The sequence below is a fragment of the Dermacentor albipictus genome, chromosome 3 (assembly GCF_038994185.2).
Source record: "Dermacentor albipictus isolate Rhodes 1998 colony chromosome 3, USDA_Dalb.pri_finalv2, whole genome shotgun sequence".
NCBI lineage: Eukaryota > Metazoa > Arthropoda > Arachnida > Ixodida > Ixodidae > Dermacentor > Dermacentor albipictus.
Window position 1 is genome coordinate 34,843,705 of NC_091823.1, and position 18,010 is coordinate 34,861,714.

Below are 18,010 nucleotides of genomic sequence, written 5' to 3' on the forward strand. Positions count from 1 at the left end.
AGCACAGCAGCATCGCCTTGGAGAGGACGAGGCCGCTATCACTCGCTCTCCGCCGAGAGAGCGGCGACGGAGCGGAGGCCAGCGGCGCTCGGTTCATCGACCTCGCCCGATCAGCGCCGCCCGGCCGCGCTGCTGCTGCTGCTGCACCCGCCGCTTCTCCCGCTGGCTGCTCAGAGGAGGAGGAGGAAGGGGAACTTCTCATTTTTGCACCACGCTGCCACCGCAGCACCGATCTGCTGCTCGTCGAGAAAAAGCAGTGAAGAGGGCCGCGAAGGGTGAGGGCATAAAACAAAATCAAGAGGCGGACAGACAGAATATATGAAGACAAAACTTTTTGCCAACAGGCAAAATATGTATAGATAAAACTTTCAGCTACGGCGTTCTTCCGTCTCCCGCAGGAGTCACAAAACGTCCCCAAGGGGGCTTTCCCGACGCCTTCCCGTAAAAACCGCCCAGAGGCGGTGCGAAGAATGTCCACGGAGCAGTTGGCCGCCATATATATATATATATATATATATATATATATATATATATATATATATATATATATATATATATACGCCCAGTGGGCGGGCGAAACGAAGGACAACTTTGCGACCGCCATAAACAGGGAGGAGGGGAAAGGGGGAAATATGAACGGAAAGTGCGGAGGACGGCGAACGGATGGGGTTAAGACAGATTCGGGGTCCCAGCAAATGCAACACGAAATCCGAAAGTTTGCTTTTGACACCTCTCTTCCCGGGAGAATGTCGTTTAGAAGCGCTGACATTCCGCTCGCATTTCCTGTTTGTATAAGGCGATATATACACGGGCCAGAAACGAGACCCAAAAAAACATCGCGCTTAACGATTTCTTCGTGATCCACTCCGGATGAACGCATTCCCGACATAACTGGCCTTACCGGCAAAGGCTTCTGAATCTGTTCGATAGGATGACAAGGTGACGGTAGAATGCGTTAACCCTGATTAATCTGTGCGCAAACAAACTGTCGTCCGAGGTTCTCTCTCTCACCCCCCTCCATCTTAGCAAGCGAGCAACGTTAGAGAGATAGAGAAAAGGAACGGCAGACTCACAGTAAATAAACAAATAATTTTGTTGAAATCGCGGAAGGTGATTGTCAACGTATGCGAATAGCCCAAACTAACGAACGAACGAACGATTGAGCGAATGAACGACAAAGCGAGCGAGAGAAGGAACAAACGTATTCCAAGTCGAGTCCAACTACGGACCGCTAACCACAGACCAACCACCAAAGAAAGATATTCGCCTTAATAAATAAATAAATAAATATGGTGTAATAAATAAGTGTCGTGCTCAGTGGCTAAGTACCGTGGGCGCAGCACGGGCTTCATAATTTCTGACGTCAGCAAAATGTTTTGTAAAACACCTTTAAAGTGACCCTGTATATAGAGCAGTAAATCAGTTCTTTTCTGAACTCGTTCGGCACTCTGCTCCATACTGAACGCCTGTCAATTACCAAAACAAAAAACAAAAATTTCCTCTCTGGACTTTCGGGCATAAACCGCAGCCTCGATGACGTCATTGCAACCTCGATGACGTCACTGCAGCCTCGGTGACAATTGCTGAGCCCCGGCCAGACGTCACCGCGACACACGCCGTCATGGTATACGCATGAAAATAAATTCGAAGTTGACGTCAACGGCGTCGCCACTTGCCTTCATGGCCTCTGCATCGTTTGCTGGAGCATGCTAAATATACACCCTATATGTCATCGTTTTGCATTCCAGAATAACTCGATATTTTCCTTCAAGTGCCATCAATTGGTTGACTGGCATTTGTTGAAGAAACAGGCATGAAACGCTTGAAAAGACCACGGACGAATAAAGAGAACACAGCAGGTACCCTTCTTAATTCGTTCTCGTCTTTTCAAGCGCGTTATGCCTGTTAGTTTACCGTCGATCGTAAAGCCTTTTTTGAAAAACCCGTCAGTTGCTACACAGTACGCGTGACTCGAGAATCTACAGACTCGAGCCTGCAATGGACTAAAAATGCAGAGTAAACAAATAAGAGGGTCCTGGGGAAACCTGGCAGGTATTACCCGGCCCGTTGGCTCAGTCGGGCGTTCCGTTCACTGCCATGGCGATTGTGCACCGACGGGGACGGGACGTAAAAACCATACAAACAAAATAAAGATAACAAAAGGAGAGAGAAAGAGGCGGTCAAAATTAAACCGGAGCGCTCCACTAGGGAACTTCTCTCATAGCATCTGTGTCGTCTTGGTACATTAAACTTAATGAATCGATTAGGGAACATATCGACAATGCGAAAAAAAAATCACGCAGAAACTCCTCTGGGCGTTGCCTAAGTACGCGTAAGCATTCTGCCACTTGCTCACGTCCACACAGCACGGTGTCATTATACATGTTATGAAACTTGATCCGACATGCATAAACGACAGCGCTGCGGTGACACGAACTGCTGCGGACGGCGGCGCAAGGTGAATTGTTGAGGCAAGCAAGCTACTGCAGGTGGTGGCGCCAGGTGTGTTGATGACGCTCCAATCATTATAAGCCGTTATCGCTCTTTAGCGTCTTATCCATCCGAGTCAAACCATTATCAACCGTGATCAACCGTGCTCCGGCGGCGGCTGCGCATGCGCGAGCACAGTCTTGAAAGCGATCTGCGATAGGGACAGAGTTCGCCGAGCGCTGATAGCTTCGTGTGCGCTGTGTTCTCGCCGCTTAGTTTAGGTTGAAGCGAGAGGCAGCACAAAGGTCAATTCGCTCGCTGATGCGGGCATATTTTGAAAGCGATATCGTCTTACGTTTACTCTTTGGGTAGGCATAGAGGTGCGTACGCATTTACTACCGCCCTGCTGTCGAGTCCAGCCATGTTGCTGTTCTTCTTTTTCCTTTTTTTTAACGGAGCAGACACAGTTTGTTCAAGAATCCAAAACGACGTGTGCAAAACACTGCTTGGACAGATACCGTAAAAGCTAGCAGCCGGTCTAACATCTACTATGCATACAGGTCACGCGTAAAGGAGGCGTATTTCGAGCCAGTGACAGACATCGTAGCCGCCCTGTGAGCCAGCCAGAGATGACAAGATTGCGAGTATGATGACGTCTATAATAGCACCGAAGGCCCGACGCCCGCTCCCATCGAATAAAGATTTTCGGCTACCCCAGGTGCACAAAGAGTGCTTCCGAAGCTACCGGAATCTATACGCATTGACGAGCCATCGACGCAGGGCTGACTATTCTGTAGTGCTGATATGCGAGACCGACTCGGGAGAGGGCTTCCAACGTGTTTCGCGTGGAAGGTCACGGAGTAAACCACCTACAGACAAAAACCGACGCCACTCGAACGAAATAATAGAGTTTGTTAAGCAAAGGGAGACGGGGACATTTTGCGTGGAGAACACGATCCATTCAGCGGCAGCAGAGTAGCCACAAGCAGTGGGTCTTCCCAGGTGGTCGGTCTTCCGGGTCAGGAATATCAGGAACCCCCTCAGCAGCACCACCGAAAGCGGTGACGTTCCTTGTCACAGCTGCCCGGGTAAAGCATCTTCTCGCGAGGGCTTGCACTGAGCTCAACGACGTCGCGCGGTCACGTCGGCCCTCCTCATGAGCATCATGAACACTCCTGTCGGAACAGGATCGAGCGCTTTGAACTCTCCGTGCTGCTCTGTTAACCCACTGGGAAGCGCTACGCGAGACTCGTGCAGACGATCAGCGCGAGTTTCCGTATCGAATACGATTCCCGCGGGCACCGAGTGGGAGCGCGCCACGCCCGCGACTCGGTGCCTGCCTCGTTGCGGAGCAGGCGTGGCCGCGCCCTTCTTCGATTCCCTCGGCTCGACCTGCGTCCATTCGAAAGAGCGCGCGCGCGCGCGCGTAATAATCATTTTGCGGGGTGGGCTCGCGTATATATATACACGCTGCAAGGCCGACCACAGTAGCGGAACCGTCATTCTCGCGGTGGTCCCGCCGTTCTAGAACGGCAGATACAGAAATCCAGCCGGAATCCCATTACGGACCCCGAATTACCACAGCACGATGCGTGACGCCACAATAGTGCGCTTAGGCCGTCCCGCGGTACGCGATATTAAGTCGAAGAAGCACGGAAGTGCACTGGGAAACCTCTCTCTCTCTCTCTCTCTCTCTGCGCCACCTCCGCCTTTCATGAAGCGACCGCTGATGACCCAGCAGCGGGGACACGGGTTCGATACCCGGTCGTGGCGGCCTTGACGAGGCAGTAGTGATACTGACAGTTACACTTTTCAGTATATCAATCAATTCAAACCATATCTTTCATGTCAATAGGACACCTCACCAGATATTGTAATTATTTTAACACCTATATACTTTACCCACGTTAGAGAGACAGTTTTCAGGCCTCTATACAGCCACGCTACATCTATACATTTGTCATTGACCACATCATCGACTACATTATACCATTGATTGGCGCACTTTGACCATCATTGGACTTTGCGCCACAAAACTTCAGACATCATCATCATCATCATCATCATCATCATCATCGTCGTCGTCGTCGTCGTCGCCGTCATCGTCATCGTCGTCGTGCTATGCCTAGCGCTATGAAAGGATTGAGAACGTGTGCGGTTGCAAGAGAGCCGAGTATTGTGCAGGGTAGCCGCCCTGTATCGTGTAAGGCAAATAAATTTTTACTTGTTCCAGCAGGCAGCTGTCGCTAAGCGGACGCAACCGTCAAAGCAGGCGCGGTCGTAAATATCAGAGACATGGGGCAACACACGTCGGGCTGCGAAGGTCGAAAAATTTCTGCACAGCAAGTGCCCTGCCTTTTGACACGTGGGTAAACATTAAAGTGCACACTGCGCCCCATAGAGCAGCCTTTCTCTCTCCTATCGCAAATCTGCACTTTCTGAATGTGCGCATAGACAACCTTTACAACATAGACAACATAGAGACGTGGACAACGTTTAATTATTAGGCGCGCGCGAGTATGTGTGTTTGCGAACGAAATGGAGAAGGGGGGGGGATGTACGGGAAGTGGGGCGGAGGTGCTGTTTCTACATGTCCTCCGGGGAACACGGGCCTCAACCCTTAGCATTCGGGAACGGGGGCCCTGCGTTTTTCGGAATGCTAGATGTTTCCACGAACGGTGAGAAGGGAACAGAGTCGTTCGTATTTACCACTGAAGACACTTGAAAGGCTAGAGCAATGCCAGCTGTGGCAGTTCTAGCAAATGAATTCTCGCAGTCCTTAAAGGGATTCGTGGGAATACATCGCCATCGTTGTATAGCGTCCATGGAGTATAACAAGGGGCGGGCAGTAGAATGAGTTCGCTAAACTCTCGCCCTCGCCACCAACTCCTCGTCGTGGGAGTCAACAGTGGTGTTCTGAGTGTCAGAGCACTTTTCCGAATATTTGCTAGTGGAAAGCACATTTGATAATGCCACACAAAAGAGTAACGAACAGAGAGGGCTAGGCAGCGCAAACGCGATTTCCAGTAGCAAGTATGCCACATACAAACTCAACCACACTTCAACTTTAGCATATATTCGAAATTTTATCGATCCCCTTTAAACGCTTTACTCCACATAAAGTGATAAATAAATGGAAAGGGAACTGGGACGAGTCCACAATGCTTTTCTTTCGCAATAGCTTCAAAAAATAAGTCGATCGTCATCGATAATATTACGCTGTGAATACGTAGGCTTTGAAGGAAGCGTTCGTTCAAATAATGTCCATAGCCCAATATTACTATTATTAGTAGTATTTGCGTGGGAGCCTATAAACGCCGCACAAAAGAGAAGGAAATAAGGCAGGCTAGCAAGTGTCTTTTGAAAGAGAGTGATTGTGGAAAGGAAGAGGCGCTATTTTATGCGACCCTTTAGGGAGCACGGCTTCTGAAAGGAACACCGTGCCCATCCGCTGGGAGAGGAGAAGGCGAAGGAGGGCAACGGGAGGAAATCAAAGTAAAGCACAAAGTATCACAGTCCCCCAAAGCGGTACGTGCCAACTACGGACATACGGGAATATACTAAAACTACTACTACTCGTAATTACAGGCACTACTACCACCACAAACAATAATATGACTGCTAACACTATTATGACTGGGGGATGCAAAGAAAAGAAAAAAATAAGGTGAAGAGTGCCTCGAGGACCCCCCCCCCCCCCTCCTCTTCCCGAGACATGCCGGTACTTCAGCGCTGACAAAATTGAGAGCGCAGTAAAGTACATTCCCCCTCTCTCCTTTTTCCTTCCCAGCGGTCTTGGTGTCGTATGTTTAAATGAGACACCCCCCTTGAGGTTGCTCTGGATCTGCCCCAAGCTAGCACCACCACCACTGATACTGTTGTTACTACACCAGATCCCACACGGTCTGAAGGGGATCAGTACGCTACAGTGGTGATAAACACAACTATGGCGCCTTACTCCACACAGAACGCATACCCCTCGTTCACCAAGACAGTCAGGCAGGTAGCCACGGCTCGGTAGGAGCTCGTCAGCCCGCCGATAACGCAGGCGCGATCTCATTCAGAGATAAGGTTCAGAGCCACCCGCGGAGCCTTCCGAAGGGCGCGCGCTGTCTGTTGAAACTGCTGCAAACCGACGTCATCGGATTACTTACTGTCCTGGATGTCCTTGCTTTCTCTCTCTCTCTCTGGATGTATAACAATCCCGCACGACGAAAGGCGCCCAGGCTGCGTTGCATTCCCGAGAGTGTATAGTGCTTACAGCTGTGCCAGGGAAATTACGCTTCTGTTGTAACAAAGAGGCCACAAACAAAAGCCAGATAAGAGGCAGGAACCAAAAGACGGCTGGCGACGTCGCCTCGTAGTTCCCGCACCGGCTCGCCATGACATAATCGATTTTGGCAGCCTCTGTTCGGGTCTAGTTAGTTGTTTACCGGTAAAGAAGGAATGCCCACTGCGTTCTAAAGGAAACAAAGACTCCACCTACAGAGCTCCGACAACTCTTATCTTGCGCGATAACGGCCAAAACAGGAGAATGTAGTTTCAAATCCGCGGTGTCACACTGACGTAACAGAGCTGAGGTTTGGGCGCCAAACTGAAAGAAGGGAAATTCGGCCTCCGTTTTCTCCGATGATATAAGACCTCATTTTCTTTTTTCACCCCTAGCTAAAGGAATTGAAATAGTGTTCCTAAAGAATGCCTTACGCTAGCCGCTTGGCTACGCTCACTTACGTGTGTAGTGCGCAGAACTGCCAGGGTCGCTTTGCCTTTGACGTTGACAACTGCACGGAGCGCGGTCGTACGGTTGAATTTCGGCGAATGCACGTAAATCATACTTAATTAAGAAAAGGGCCTGGTACCAAGGGCTGCAGAGTCTTCATGGCGACCTCTACCAGCCCACCTTGCTTTACCAGCAGTGCAGGAACTCTAAGACCCCCACCCCAAACCACCCTCCCTTCTTGCACGCTTCCAAGTCTAAAGTTTCGGAATAAACGCGCTCGTCATTCCATCACTGTAGGTGGTGCCACTAGATGAGACTCGAACACGAATTTAGGTCCCAGCAGTGGTACAGACGCTACACGCACGAGTTCGCGAGGTCACGGGTTCGTTTATTTATTTATTTATTGACCAACGCAATCTGTGGTCAGGCAAAGCCAGAGCTGGGATGCTGTAGTGAAGGCGACCGGGTTAATTACCTCAGCTTCCTTAATGTATCCTCACGAACAATACGAGAGGGACCTCCAGTTTGTTAACCAGCACCAATTACTCGTGATGTCCAATTTCCTACGTGACAGCTAAATATGTACCAAATGGCTTCCTGGTTGAGCATCTCGCGGAACACTTATATCCAGCATAGACGTTGGGGCCGTCTAAAGCCTTCCCAATGCAAATTTGGATCTTCCCTATAGCACGCGGAGTCAAAATCCCAGCACTCCGCGCGCACGTTCTTTTTTTTTAAATTTCTTCCGAGGTCACTGGCCTCCTGACACGGTCCTAGCAATACGGATCTGTCGGAATGCGACGGTCGGGAGTCGAACCCGCGAGCCGGTCGGCATCAAAACGGTACGGCCACAGCGCCCGGCGGGGCGGCAGGCGCTCAACATGGCCCGTCATGACACGATGGCGCCCCCCGGCACCCAGCACTGCGTGTCACGGCGACGTCGTTGGCGCGCTCGGCTGGCGTGCAGCGGCCGCGAACGGCGCCCGCGAGCGCTGGGGTGAGTGAACTCAGTCGACCCAGCGACGACGGAGTCGCCGGCCGCCGCGTCCGCCGCGCGAAGCCCAAGGCGGCGCCCCTCACCCCTTGCACCCTATCGTTTCGGTTTCTTTGTTGTTATTATTTTCTTTTCTTTTACTTTCTGGCCTCTGCGCCACCGGTGAAGATGGGCCACGCAAGGGTCAGCTAGATTGCCGGCTGTCCCCCCGGAATCGCTCAGTACGAAACCGACCGCTCGAGTTACTGGCTACAGAAATCGCGCAGCGCTCCCTCGTGCAGAAGTTCATCCAGCAGGCCTATGCGAACCACAAGCGTCTTCGCGGCCGCAGTTAAACATCTCTCGTCTCGTGTAACCCGGCTCCTTCAAACAATCGGGCGAACCAGTGTCGTTTAGATAACAGCTGCCTTTCTAATTTAAAGAATACAGAAAGAAGTTCAATCGCAAGTTAAACAGTGGTTCTTAAATGTTAAATGTTATCAAGAAGAAGAGATCATGCCTCACCTGACTATGGCATTGTCTTCGGTTCCCGTTCAAGGGCGACGCCATATGCTATGAAATACCGAGCGCTGACATCTGCGTGCTTTCCGAGAACGCAGCACCCGGGTGTCGGGTAAGCGACCGGTCGTAAATCTCGCTTGCAGCTAGCGTTCCTTCCTAGCAGGACTAATAAAAGGTGGGATGCTACACGTTCCATAGCAACCACGAACAGTGCGAAGAGCGCCCGGCCCACAGCTGTACGCAAGCAATGAACTTCAATATGCACCCTGCGCCCCGTCCAAATGCCATCGTATTCGCGATGCCCCAACGAGAAACCCCAAGAGTCTCGCACCGCACTATCCAATCAAGAGTCTGTGAACTGCCGGTTCCTTTAACGGTGAACGCCCGCCTAGGTAACGATTGCTTCATCAAAAAAAAGCCGGTGTGCGACGACTCTCCCTGCCTGACCCCGCAACCAGCTGCGGCGCGCAGAAGACATAATGTCCTCTCATATCAGTCAAATGGGCAAAGTCACGCTGCCTTCCGCGGCGGAATGACCAGAACGGGAGCACGGCCGTGTCTGCATCAGCAGGCCGAGAGATCCCAGTGAGCGACACCGCACCACGGGATGCGCCATTCTCTACGCGCGCGCGGCCCGAAATGCGGCCGACTGCCTCACCGGGGTCAACGACATCGCCGCGCGCGCCACACAGCCGCCAAGAGCGCAGCGGCAGCGGAGAGAGCAGCAGCGCGCCTATGGATTCCGACGCGGGACCCGAAGCCAGCGCCGATACGAGCGGCTCTTCTCAAAAAACTTCGGCGCTCGCCGCCGCCCGAGGATCCTTCGGGGGAGAGGCTACGCGCGCGATGCGCGCTGTTAATGCCTGACAACAGGTTGACGTATGCCTTCGAGTCGTGAGCCGAGCCTCGGGCGAACGGCAGCTTCAACGAGCCACGAGCATTTAGCCGAGTTCCCCAGAGCGTCGGCTGTCGCGGAGGAGGAGGAGGCTGCGGCCGTCTTGAAAATATATGTGCATTTTTGCCCCTGCCACCGCCCTTGCACCGTAAGACACGCGAATACACTATAAACATATTCCAAGGAATGTTCTAACGCTTACAACTCGTAGTGTTAAAGCTAAACAGCCACATATTATGTAATTCCCCTGACGCACAGCACACTATTTCACTCCCCCCCCCCTTTTTTTTTCTTTCGTTTTCTATTAGAGGGCCAGCTTTTATATGCCAGGATAAGGTTCATGTTTATTAACTTTGCATTAAACAAATGCTTCAGCAAGCTAAACAAACTCCAGATTAACTTAAAATAATGTAACACCAAGCTTGGAGTGAGCCTTCGAATGTACGAATAGCTTCCCAGCTGCATTTTCATCAAGTTTAGTTTTTCATTTTCTTATCTTTCTGGAAGAAAACCTTCAATGTTCTGAAGGCACACGTCCAGTAGAAGTATAAGATCCAACTTTATAACAAGCGAATTTTTTTATCCCTCCTCCTCCTTTTTTTCGTTCTTTTTTTCACGAAAGTGCACACGCGAGAACGTGGAAACTAGGAGAGGCTTGGAGGCGTCATCGACCTCTCCGGCACACGTTGCATCGTCACGGAGAATACGCGAAATGAAGCGTTATATTAAAAGATTTGCACGTTCAGAGAGGATCGTGAAAGGAAATTATTCTCTGTACAAACTGTCAAAAATGAAGCGACAGTAAAGCATAGGACCCATAGCGGGACAGCGCGCACTATGTTCCGTCGCAATGGCCGATCGGCCAGCGCTCCCGTCGTGTCAACGGCCCCGAGAACGTCCTCGACCATCAAGTTCGCGTCAAGTCACTAAAATGCCACCGAAACGCCAAAACGTAACTTAGAACCTGCTTCAAAACACGTTTGTTGTCAATATCATTGCTTATGGTGCATGCAAACACTCACATTTTGCAGTACGGCGACAGTGCTCAATCCAAGGTCATTGACACGAAGTCACTGCACTCTGAACGAACGGCCCCAACTCCGGCGCTGGTCCCGGGCGAGTGTTTAATCCGGCGTAGCTGCCACTGCATCCACGGTCACTAAACGGTTGACAACAGCAGGTGTATTCTGTATCCCAGGGTTTAAAATCCAGGGCACAGAGGACGACGTCTCTGCTCGGGCACTGGCGAAAACACGGTCCCGCGGCCAACCCCACACACTTCACTCCGCGCACACTGTGAGCGGACATAGGCACATGGAGGCGGCTTCATTCCAGCGACTACAGGTGGCGTCAAGACCGCGTGACGTCACATCCTTGTCGTCTGCTACTTCCTTCGCGTCCGCTCTGCGCCTAGGCACGTCGCCTTCCAAACGCTCTCATTTCGTCACACATTTGTTTGCGAGGTCGCCAAAAACATTCTAAAAGAGCACAAAGAAAATGTCAATAAAATGTTGTACTGTGTTGGCCTTTGTTGAAATATTTTGCATAGCATTCATAAAGCGTACATTTAGTGCCTGGCCAACGGGGTCCCATGGTGTAATGGTTAGCACTCTGGACTCTGAATCCAGCGATCCGAGTTCAAATCTCGGTGGGACCTATACTTTTTTTTTTCTTTGCAACACTTTTTTTTTTATTGTGAAGTGTCATAGCAGTACAATTTATGCACGCACACGTTCCGTTTCTGCACAGCTGCTAACATATTTTAGCGTTCTCGGAGCTTTGACCGAACGCAAACTTTGCAGACCGGCACGCAAAGGTATAAAAGAGCAAAATATTTTGGCTGATTGTCATTATAACATGGCGTGGCCGAACTTTTGGAATTCACAGGTCTCTTGCGGATAATTAGACTGTATTTGTATGGAAAAAGAGTTTGTTCACGTGTGATCATCGACAGAATCGGTTCGCACTCGCCGATCGAGCAAATGGCTTTCAATTGTCTTCGTGCTGCTCATTTCTAATTGCACAACCATGACTACTGTTGGATTAGTTAAATCCACGCCCGACTGCTGTTAAACTCTCTCACATTCATTCACTGCCATTTCACTGCCCTTAGTGGGCGAACTTCGAGTATGTCCGTCGCTTGCCACGCTTTCACAGCTCGAGACGTGCAAGAGAAACGCTATCACGATTTATATTTAGCCTAGTGATAAGAAATAAAAAAAAGAAAGCAAAAGAGCGTTTGCAAATGACCAAGGTTGTCCTTGCGCCCAGCCCGAGCGGTTGAGCAACGTAGCTACGGTAGGGTGACGCGTTAAAACGAGGAAATTCTTTCAACTACACGACAACCCCGCAACGCAAAAAAAGAATACGAATTACCGCAGGAGCAGCAGCAGCTGCTTGCGAGAAAGGCGCCATCTGTTATCATACAGCCTTACTCTACGTCTTATGGCATGGCCTCCGAGATTACCAGTGAGATTAACGGTCCTAAGGTAAACGCAGTGAAGATTGCCATTTGATAAATAAATTGCTACTGCTAACGTGAACCAAACATAGTTAAGTTGCTGCACAGCGCGCATGTACGTAACGTGATAAAGGATAACTTCGGTAATTGAGGCGGTCGTATTGTCGGTAGTTAGTACTAGTAGTAACGTAGCTGCAGCAGTAGTACAGTAGTAGTGGTGGCAGACTGGCAGTAGCAGCAGTAGTAGCAGCAGTAGTAGCTATAGTAGCTGTAGTAGGAGCAGTAGCAGTAGTAGGAGCAGTAGCAGCAGTAGTAGCAGCAGTAGTAGCTATAGTAGCTGTAGTAGGAGCAGTAGCAGTAGTAGGAGCAGTAGCAGTAGTAGTAGTGGTGGTGGTGGTGGCGGTCGTGATACAAAATTTTAGTTCTACAATAACGATCGCATCTGAACAAAAGCTTTTCTTTGACATACAGTAATGTGTCGTATTTTTGCGCGTATCACATAGCGCATCACATACAACGAAGGGTTGCGAAACCCGACTGGGGCGTATCCAGCAACTACACACAGGGCTTGAAAAGTGGAAGCGACGCGCAAATATTTGCAACACTGTCTTCCCCAGTACAGAGTAGCAGACTAGAGCGCACTAGCTCAGGTCGACCTCTCTGTCTTTCCTATCAGTAAATTCTATTCATTGTGTCATTCATTATGCTCACAGTGCTCCCAGATGCATCAGCCTATCGCCTAGTTAACGCCGTTGCGCTGTGCTGCGCCACTTGACAAATAAGGTAGGTGGAAAAGCCCACCCTAAAACAGTGTCGCACAAGGTTTAGGGTTGGCTTTTCCAATACAATACTGTGACGGTGAAATGAAAGGAACATGTTGGTACATATTTTGGATGTTGTAGAAACTGCATCACGTAGGCTTCTCGCACTTAAGAACCCGGATTCATCAAAATAATTCGCTGACATGAATAGCTAGGCTAGATATAGTTATGGTGTTAATAATAATAATAATAATAATAATAATAATAATAATAATAATAATAATAATAATAATAATAATAATAATAATAATAAGCTAGGCTGTTGCTTGCATTTCTTCTGTGCTGCAGTGATCACATCAACGGAGCGAGTCAGTTCCCTGGAACCTCCTGTGAAACGATACCGAAACTGGTTCGTAGAACCAAGTGTAATAGGGAACTATTTATGGCGCTTACTATTAATTGTTTAATAGTAAGGGTTTCGAACCTTCATAGGGTTTCGAACCTTCATAGGGTTTCGAACATTCATTTAAAGCGAAAAAAAAAGAGAAGTCAGAAATGTCGTGCCAGTGCCCTTTGAAGAAGAACGACGACGAAAAACAATTAACCCAACCTGTTCCATCTTGGTCAGAACTGCGTCTCTTGCATAACTACATCGTGCAAAAAAGTGTTTCATCTCCCTAAGCAGTTTGATGGAAGCACTTCTGCGATTTATCGTTCGTATATGCATTTGCCCATGGATTTCTTTCTTCCTTCTTCTTTTTTTTTTCTTTAAAAGCGTTTGCATCCATTTGAAGTGTACAGAATCATGATGCTCGCTCAGCCTCTCTTCATTTTCGTCACTAGACGGATGAGTCTTGAGCAGGTAACAGTTTCCTATACTTAACTTCTGGAATGGAGGTGTTTCTCCAAGATGTGAAGCCGGTCTCCGACCAGAACACGCTAGTCTCGCACCCAGACTAACCGAACGCATACTCTCGCACCCGGGTTGCCCGGTCGACCGGCGCCGTTTTGTACTGGGTTGCCAAAGTGTTCGCCGGCGACCAGTAGACATGGCAAGCGCCAGCTCTAGGGCTCCAAAGTGCGGAAATGTGCCCGTTCACACGGATCCAAAGTAGAAGAAGTCATCTGGGCATCATTGCGTCGTGTTTGGATGCCAAAACAACCAGCGGAAAAGGAGCAGGTTGCTTAGCGCTGTTTGCGAAGAGCACAACACACGTAGGGAATCGTGCCGGTGCGGTGTTTTCAGCCTGCGCCGATTTCCATCCGCAACGAAGAATGCCAAGCTGCGCCACCGGTGGATAGCTGCAGTGAATAGGAAGAACTACCAACCCAGTGAAAATGCACGAGTGAGTATTCGATCTGTCTATATTTTGGTGCCACGTTCAACTTTGCGCCCTACAAACGTAATACGCAGGTTTGCTCCGAGCACTTTCTGGGCAACAAGCCTACAGAGCAGAATCCCGCGCCGGTGCTTCGCCTTGGCTATAACAAAAAGGCAACCCTTTCCGTGTTTTCATTCAGGCAGAGCTCCCGACGGTTAAGCGGAACAGTTGAGTTTGCGGTTAGCGATACTTGCAGCCGGTGCACGGAATGACCATTAAGCGTCAACGACAAGTTGTAGGCCTTGCTGGTGAGCGTTATTGCTAATGAAAGTAAACCGAAGTCTGCTCGTCACGTAGCATGCGTCCACAAAAACGTAAACGACGACTACTCGTCGCCGAAGGTGTTCTTGCAGCGCACCTACCTTTACGAGCTGGTGTTGCAGGTGTCATTCGTAACGAATTCATTTGAGCCTCCTGAGCTCTAAACTGCGTGCGGGCTGTTATGCGGGGCAAAGCGCAAAATATTTCCGTTCATATGGCGAGGAAAATAAGGTGCTTAATTATTCTTGTATTTTGTAACAAAATTTTAATCGTTCTCACTAGTTTTTTTTACTGTTTTCTTTTCTAAGGGAGCGCCAACAATCCGATGGCCTCGCACAAGCGAAACAGGTCTGGTACCAGGTAGCTGCAGTTGGTGAGGCTAATTTCTTGGAATGCAGGTGCGGTTGTTGTCTTGTACCAAAGGGGTCCTGATGATGCAGCTTTAAGTAGGCATGGTAATTTTACGTGCCCTGTCATGGTTTGTGCAACTGTACAACACCTGCATCTGTCATGCTCGCCCTGTTATATGGGCTTTGACTGCACATGTAGTTGAACATTATAACTACTGTAGTACCTCATTTTCCAATGAGTGCAGGTTTAGCATCATATGCTGCTTGTTCGAGTGCTGTAGGCTTTTGTTCTGAATGTTGTACTCTTAAGTGGTTGCACGATACAATTGGCCTGGTGTATTTTCTATTTCATTTTGAGAGGACTTTATATCTTCGCAAAAGTGATGGCATGGGAAAGAACTACAGCCCTTCTTACTATAACATCTATTTTGTTTTCAGTGTGCAGGTGGTGAAGGGCAGGCGTCTGCTAACCAGGCAGTCAAACGACCTCGCCAGTTGGTTGTCAAGCGCGGCCAACCCAGTAGAGACCATTACAAACAAGACCAAACTGAAAGTGCAGATGACAGTGTTCTGCGTGCTTTAATAATATATGGCACCAACACAGTGCTGTAAATTCCTTCACAGGTTACGTGCCAAAAAGCTCACAGGTGTTCTACCATATAGCGCGCGGTTTGTACAAACGTAATAGCGTACCTACCCGATGTATTCGCTTCTGCAGTCTGCGCAGCACTCAGTGTGTCCATTGTGGACTTGCACGAGGTCTTGAAGTTTGAATCCAGACAGCGAAAATGACAGGTTAGAAAAAACGTGAAACACGCCTTCCGCCCAGCTAAAAAGCCCAAGTTTCGCTTTCGCGCCGGGTCGCATCTCCCGGCGTGGCAGCCCAGGCACGGGCCCAGGCCTGCTACTTCGCGGCGCTTGGGATAGATGGCGCGACCGGCGCTCATCAATATGGCGGCGCCCTTTGAATTCACGGTGTTCTGGTGTATAGAGGCAAGAAGCCCCGACTGCTGTAGCCGCTGTCGCAAAACCTTTGCTTCAGTTGGGTAGGCGTGAGTTTGTTGGGTAGTTTGTTGGGCAGCTGTGTTGGGTAGGCGTGAATTTCTATGGCTGTCTAACCAGGCTGATGATGATGATGATGATGGGTAGGCGCTCGTGTGTATGCCGCATGCCAATATTAAATTTAAGCTTCAAATGCCCATTGGCAAGTCATTGCGCGCGGTTTTCATGTAGTCCATGCGCGGGCTCCATGTTAGAAGGAGAGGTTGGGGTTTCGCCACTGGCTTGTATCGGGTTCGTTGTGTTCTAAAACATAGTCATAAGTCCAGCGCTAGTCACGCGCGCATGTTCCTTTGTCTACGGCGCGTCTGCATGTTTCGTTGGTTTCCTGGTCATTCACAAGTATATAACAATTAACTCGCCCAGGAAGAAATTACGTTATAATGTACTTGAACACAAGAGCGCTTGTGCTCTACCCCTATTACAAAGAAAAAAAAAGATTGCAGACTGCTATGCTATAACTAAGGTTTCAGATACACCACATCACTTCGAAAACTAATCAAAAGAATTGTGAAGAAAAAGCGTGAACACTGCTTTCAAGACTTGCAATATCTAAAATTTAGTGGGCACCGAACGTGAGTTCCTGACTGAGCTTGTAGTGAACCTATATGCATTTAGAAAATTTCAGGCGTTAACCGGAAGCGTTTTCTACTGTTCGTATATATGGCTGTCTAGCATTCCTGTTACAATAACAATAGTTATGTTCTAACAATAACGTCCTGCTTGTCTGGTAGCTTTTCTCGTAGTGTTAAACCTCAATTGAATTATGACGTTTTTAATTCCGCCCCCTTCGAAATGCGGCTGCCGCGGCCGGGATCAGATCCGCGACCTCGAAATGTGACAGTGCCGCACAGCTTTCGCGGCGGGCACTGAAGCGTTTGAAGTAGTAAAGGCAAGGTGCAGAAGACCAGGACTCAAGAAGAAGAACACAAACGACAGCGCCGGTCCTGTCGTTCGTGTTCTTCTTCTTGAGTCCTGGTCTTTTGCGCCTTGCCTTTACTACTTCAAGCATGAACCAACTAGCCCAAGCAAGAGTTTAAAGGGACACTAAAGGGAAACAATAAATCGGTGTAGACTAATAAAGCATTGTTTGAGAACCCTGCAGGCAGTCATTTCAAGAAAATAGTTTGAATATTAGATGAGAAAATGAAGGTCCAAGTATCAGTATTTGAATTTCGCGCCGAAACGCCAGCGCCGGTACGTCAGCGTGACGTCAGGGATTCCAAAGTTTGTTTTCGCATTTGGGCCGCGTTGGCTGAATAAAGGTTCCCGAAACTTGGCATGTTTAATATTTGGTTCCTTTAGAACACAATGTAGTCAATCTGTATACCGCTATATATAATTAGTAGGCCCTAGAAGATGCCATCAAAATCCATGACGTCACAGCCCCCAGGTGCGGAAACTTAAGTAGGCGTCGCCACCCGTATTTCGTTCTTGCGCTTTTTGTCGCTCACCAAACGTCCTATCGTTGTAAGGGTGGTGTTTTTTGTGTTGTAGAACGGTGATTTACTGATGCAGAAGAAATCACTTTTCACTTAAGTGTCCCTTTAACTGAAGTGTTGATTTGACGTGCCGACGCTTCCGCGGTGTCGCCTAGACCCTGCGGTGTGCTTTAATTGATGCGGCCCTTTTCCGGACGCCCTGCGTAAGTTGTCCGCTTGACATATTAGCATGGTGTTTATTTTTCAGAAATAGCAAGGACGTATACCTTACCGTACCTTGGACTTAAATTTATCCCGTTTCCCCGCAACCACAGCCGTGTCTATAGCATGGTAGCGTTTCGTTGCCTTCTCGGGTTATCTTTTCTCTTTATCCTTATCTTTCTCATTTATCTTTTCTCACGCTGCGGCGCAGCCGTTGCGCTCATCGCACTGACTCCTCCTAGTTTTCTAGCTCACTGCATCGGTGGCACCGGCCACCCCAGCCAGTTCGTTTGCTCGCTCGCAAGCAGTGCTCGTGTCGCGGGAGGAAACTCCAGCCCATCTCGCCACCGGAAGAGGCTCCAACGTGTGGTCAAAGCTACAGGACCTTTGGGTTGCCTCAGGATGTCGCAGAAAAGGTCCATTGCCGACTTTTTTCGACTTCAAGCAAGCGGGCCAAGCAAAAATGCGTCCACACCGAGCTTTCTGCGTCAACAATGGGAGATTTGGAGACGCTCCATGAAAAAATGGCTGTGGCTTAGCTAAGGTTAAGCCC

General features: G+C 49.2%; 1 protein-coding gene and 1 non-coding gene across 2 annotated transcripts in view; one reads left to right on the forward strand and one right to left on the reverse strand.

The window, feature by feature from the left end:
- Positions 1–10,839, reverse strand: part of Eip74EF (Ecdysone-induced protein E74) — a 280,976-nt gene extending 270,137 nt beyond the window's left edge. Inside the window, exon 1 of the mRNA XM_065433127.2 lies at positions 10,563–10,839. The gene's annotated coding sequence lies outside the window, so the exon portion shown is untranslated. The remainder of the gene's footprint in view (positions 1–10,562) is intronic.
- A 286-nt stretch (positions 10,840–11,125) lies between these two features.
- TRNAQ-CUG (transfer RNA glutamine (anticodon CUG)) lies at positions 11,126–11,197 on the forward strand. Its single transcript has one exon. It is a non-coding gene; the product is annotated as a tRNA-Gln (tRNA).
- The last annotated feature ends 6,813 nt before the right edge of the window (positions 11,198–18,010 follow it).